The sequence below is a fragment of the Muscardinus avellanarius genome (assembly GCF_963383645.1).
Source record: "Muscardinus avellanarius genome assembly, chromosome: 3".
NCBI classification, from domain to species: domain Eukaryota; kingdom Metazoa; phylum Chordata; class Mammalia; order Rodentia; family Gliridae; genus Muscardinus; species Muscardinus avellanarius.
In genome coordinates this window covers 157,734,323-157,739,944 of record NC_137788.1, presented here as the reverse complement: position 1 = coordinate 157,739,944, position 5,622 = coordinate 157,734,323, and positions in this window count along the sequence as shown.

Sequence of the window (5,622 nt, the reverse complement as noted above, 5' to 3'; positions counted from 1 at the left end):
CCGGCCTCACACCTCGGCAGGCTCTGGTCCTGGCCCCGGCCTTGGAGGCCCCAACACTGGCTTTGCCTCATGTCAGGCTCCGATACTGGCCTCAGAGGCCCCAGCACTGGCCTTGCCTTAAAGCAGGCTCTGATCCCAGCCTCGCTGGCCCCGGCACTGGCCTCACCCCTTGGCAGGCTCCGATCCTGGCCTCGGAGGCCTCAGCATATGCATTGCCTCATGGCAGGTTCCTATCCCGGCCTCAGAGGCCCCAGCACTGGCCTTGCCTCATGGCAGGCTCTGATTCCGGCCTTGCTGGCCCTGGCACTGGCCTCACCTCTTGGCAGACTCTGATCCTGGCCTTGGAGGCCCCAGCACCGGTCTTGCCTCAAGACAGGCTCCAGTCCCGGCCTCATTGGCCCTGGCACCGGCCTTGCCTCATGGCAGGCTCTGTCCTCGCTGGCCCCGACACCAGCCTTACACCTTGGCAGGCTCCGATCCTGGCCTTGGAGGCCCCAGCACAGGCCTTGCCTCAGGGCAGGCTCCTATCTCGGCCTCGCTGGCCCCAGCACAGTCCTCACCACATGGCAGCTCTGATCCCAGCCTCACTGGCCCCCAGCACTGGACTCACTGCCTGGCAGGTTCCTATCCTGGCCTCAGAGACCTCAGCACCTGCCTTGCTGTCATCGGGCTCTGGTCTCTGCCACTATGAGCAGGTCATCTACAGATGTTCCCTTTTTTCTTCCTTTTTTTTTTTTGCCATACTGGGGTCCCTGGAAATCCTTCTACCTCTGGGCTACACTCCTGGAGACCTATTTTTTATATATTTTTATTTGGTAACAGGGTCTCATAAGCCAGCAAGGCTGGCTTTGAACCTGCATGATCCTCCTGTCTCTGCCTCCTAAGCACAAGGATTATGAGCATGCACCACCATGCCCGGAGTTCTTCCAATTTTTTTTTTTTTAAATGAGAAAGCAGTACATGTCTTTTGCAAAAGCTGGGACCCCTAATACCTAGTGACTATGAATTTTGTCTCCCAACAAGGGCGTATGCTCATAATCCTTGTGCAGCAGTAGCAGTCTACCTTTGAGGACATTTCTTTAAAATTTTATGGTGGATTGGATTGGATCTCTGCTTCTACCAAATACTGACCATCGCTGCCGCTGCCACAGCCATTTTGGTTCTCTTCTGAGCACATTATTCACACAGCATGTTGTCCCAAATTCTCGAGCATGTGTGGAGGTAGCATTCTACCTTTGGGGTGATTTCTTTAAAAGATCAAGGTGAATTGAATCAGATCTCTGCCTCTCCCGAATACTGGCTGCTGCGATTGCTGCTGCCTCCACCATTTCAATTCTCTTCCAAACACTTTTCCCACACAGCATGTTGTCCAGAATTACCAAGCATGTGTGGCTGTAGCAGCCTACCTGTGGGGCGATTTCTTTAAAAGTTCAAGGTACATTGGATAGGATTTGTCTGCATCTTTCAAATACTGGCCTCTGCCACCCCTGCTGCCGCCACCTTCCTCCTGGTTCTCTGCTGAGCTCCTTCCTTACATGGTATGATGTCCAGAATTCTTAAGCATGTGTGGCAGGAGAAGTCTCCCTTTGCAGAGATTTTTTTCCAAAAGTTCAAGGTGGGTTGGATAGGATTTGTCTGTGTCTCCTGAATCCTGGCTGCCACTGCTGCCATCTTGGCCCCTCTCCAATTTTTTTTAATGAGAGAAGACAGTATGTGTGCTTTGAAGAGGTTGTGAGATCGAGCACTCAGCAGCAATGGATTTTTTCTTCCCTCCACAAGTGGAGGCCCACAGCCTCACCGCGTAGAGCAGGATCTGCTGTTCAGGGCACACCACGGCCCCCAGCGCAGCAAAGAGGAGCGTGGCAGCCAGGTGCGCTGCGTTCCCCGGGATGCGCAGCTGGGCTTCTGGCCCGGCACTGCTGGGCTCCCTCCAACACTTCCAGATCATTTTTCTAAAAGGTATGTGGCTAAGAGTCCCCCAGCATTCATGGCTGAAGTGGTCTTTTCTCTAATCTCTTCTGGAATGATCTTCCAAAAATCACTTTTCTTGTGTGTCAGGCGCCTCCTTATCATCTTGTTTCTCATTTTGCCATTATCCACTCTCTCTCCTGTATTCTAGATAGGAAGTCACGGCTGGAAATGCCTCCTTAAGTTGTCCCAATCAGATATTAAACCAAAATCTGGTGTCCAGGGCTTCTCCGAGGAATGCATGTCCTTTCAGCAGCCACGGTTGCCACTACGACCAAGGCCGCTGCCATCTTCCCCGGACCAACCTGTTTTCCTTTTAAAGTTGTTTATCTTGGTGCATTTGTCACAGTGATAGAAAGCTGACATAAATGTTTTTTTTTTTTTTCATTATCTGCTCATCCAAAGCTGAGTATCCCAGAGAACTTCTTCCCCAAGACTCACCTGAAACTGACTGTGTGGAAGGGAGCAGGGAGCAGTCATTGTATTGGAGGCTGGCCATATTCAGTCAGATAGATCTTAGTAAAGAAATATGACTGGATCCATAGGAGACAGGAAAACTGGCCCTTAACTTCTTACATTGTTTAAGCAGTTCATATCCACATGGCTGAGACAGAGAGCACTTCCTGGGAAGGTTGTCAAGGATGTTAACAATACCCAGTCACAGACACAGTGGTCCAAAAGGAGATTATCAGGAGTTTCAGGTTTCTGGAAACTGAAAAATCCCCTACTAGTTATCTTTTCATGCTTGGCAATAGAAAGTTCTGTCTTGACCGTTTTTAAAAGGGGAAATTCAGAAGAAAAAAAATTGAGGAAGGGACAGCAAGGGCTGAGGATGTTGAAAGTACTTCTCAGAATGGCATTCCGTGTCTCAGCACCAACTCAGTATGCGTCTCCACAGACCGGGCTTTTGGGCTGTAAAAGCCAAATGAGAGGCTTTTAAATTATTGCTGTTGCCTATGAAAGAGAAATATTATCCACAGTAACAAAATCATCAAATTTTATTATGTACAAGTTAGTGCTCTATATTTCAGAGTTTTGCTTTAAAGGATATCATTTAGAAAAATGGGACCGCTTTTGATTGGCTCGGAAGTTTCTATTGTCAAAACATATTACAGGGAAAGTACAATACATTGTAAAATTACAAGGAATCGTGCTTCGGCCCTATTTTGACTTTATTTATAAAAACAAATTAATAGCAAATGAATAAAACTTTTAAACCATTATCTGAGTAATAATACTAAACAGAGCAACTAATAAAACAGCCGCATTCAAACAGCTGTTTAAGAAAAGCCAATGATATTTTATCCATTGTCAAACTTGGCATTTGAGCAGAATAAAGACCAAAGTAAATATTTATTGATTCATGTGAGAATGCCGAAAATTCCTCTTTTATAAGTAGAATAAGCAAATAAACCATGATTTATAAAAACCCTGGCTAACTAAATCAGCTAATGGGTCTATTCAAAAAATTCTTATCATGTAAGCTGTGAAGTGACAATTATAATTGAAAATTACCAGTTTCTCTATGAATTTAATATACATATAGTTAACCACCTGCTTGACTGTTATACAGAGCCATTTAAACGTGCAAATGGATGTACAAATGTTTGAAGGCTTTTGAACCAAAAGCATTAATTGCCAGTCTGTGTTAATGGAAATACACAGAATGGATGCTTGCTGTGCTCTGCAATAAATATAAAAATTCCCTGGGCTTCCAAGTCTCCATTCTAAGCACAACTGGGGGCTTTGTATGAGAAAAGCTCACTTGAGAGCCTGAACCCCTCAACCTCAACAAAACAGGTGAAAAGGAGATAGGAAAGGTCTAGACGCCGGGAGCAGTGCTGTGTACCTAGAGTCCCAGCTACTACAGAGGCCGAGGTAGGAAGATTGCTTGAGCCCAGAAGTTTGAGGCCTATAATATAGTGACACCCTGTCTCAAAAATAAATAAAATAAAGATTTTAAGTATAACATTTCCAACACTGTCCTGTCTAAGCAGGGAATGGATATTTCTGGACTAAGCACAGTTAGCTAGATAATGGGCAGAAAGAGGGAAGATGAAGGAAGGTCCAAGCCAGTCCCGGACACATCAGTGCCTAGTTCCCTCCTTTTGGCACCTGAGCAATGCTTTAATGTTCCAGGACTCCATCACTATGTTGTATGAACCTGCTTTCTCCATGCAGTGGTCCACAGCTAGGATAATTTTCCTTCTCAGGATAATGCATGAATCCTCTGTCCCTGCCCCCAGATCCCGGTGTTGCAGATAGAATTGTAATAATGACCTGGAGTGCTTCTCTACTCAGTGAGCTTTCTCAATGAGCTGTCTGGGCCAGTGGCTTCTGAGGGCTGGCTGTTAGCATCTTGCAACAGTGACCTTGCTTTATTGTGACTCTTGAGCCATCAGGGTACAGATAAAAGATGTCTCAGCGTGACTGTCAGTCAGGACTCAGTGATGTATGCACATGGCTGGGAAGTGGTTGGGGTATCTTCTAGAGGCCAAGCACACTCACCTTAAGGAAAGAGGACACCAGGGGAGGCAAGTTTGGACCAATCCCAGAGCTTTAAGTTCAGAAAGGATTAGAGATTCTGAATAGGATGGATCACCTGATTTCTGCCAGCAGCCTGGTTCTAAGGTTGTATGCCTGAGTCTCCATTGGGAAATCTGCAAATAAAAAGCAATTAAAAGATTGTCTAAAAACAAAGCAAAAGGGTAGAGCTTAGGATGGTCTTTTGGGAAGGGATTCTAAAAAACTGACAAAATGAAAGGAATCACTTTCTCCAGTTTCCAAAAATCAAGCACAGCCTGGGTTTGGGAAGACTTGGGGACATTTCATTCGAGTTAATGCTGGGGGCAATGGGACATGACTTTATCATGGGGCATTCTAGGAGTTTCTTGATGGTAGGGGAGGGACTTGGTAAGAAGTTGAGATTTTTCTTAAGAACAGGTTGGAAGAGGAATCAGCTACATGATGATTTTATTTTTAATGGGACCTAATTCTCTTCTGCAGGCTGATGGTGCCTAGGAACACCCAGGTAAAGTTAAGGATAAATAATGTATCACATGCCAAACACTCAGAACCTGTCTTTAAACTCAGCCATCAAGACCCACATGGTCATCCCGCCCCTGCCGACCCTCTTCTCACCATTGCCCTTCACCCCTGCTCTGCTTGGCATCCTCAGTACCACCCCAGCCTGGCGTCTAGCTTTTCTTTCTCAGTCTGTTTTCTGAATGAGCTTTGGGTATTCTTGAAACATCAGTTTCAATCTGGAAGGATAAAAACTTCTCCTTAGTAAATATCTTAAGAAGACTAAGCCATCGTCCCTGAGGTCAATATTACGGGAAGAACTCTGGGGCTGGGGTGTAGCTCAGTAGTAGGGCATTTGCTTAACATGTGAGGATGCTGACAGACCCTAGCCTCAATTCCCAGTACACACACACACACACACACACACACACACACACACAATTGAGACATCCTTTATCTGCACCCTGATGGCTCAAGAGTCACAGAAAAGCAAGGTCACTGTTGCAAGTCTGTGTGTGTGTGTGTGTGTGTGTGTGTGTGTGTGTGTGTGTGTGTGTGGAGAGAGAGAGAGAGAGAGAGAGAGAGAGAGAGAGAGAGAGAGAGAGAGAGGCTGTAGACATCTCTTAGGCA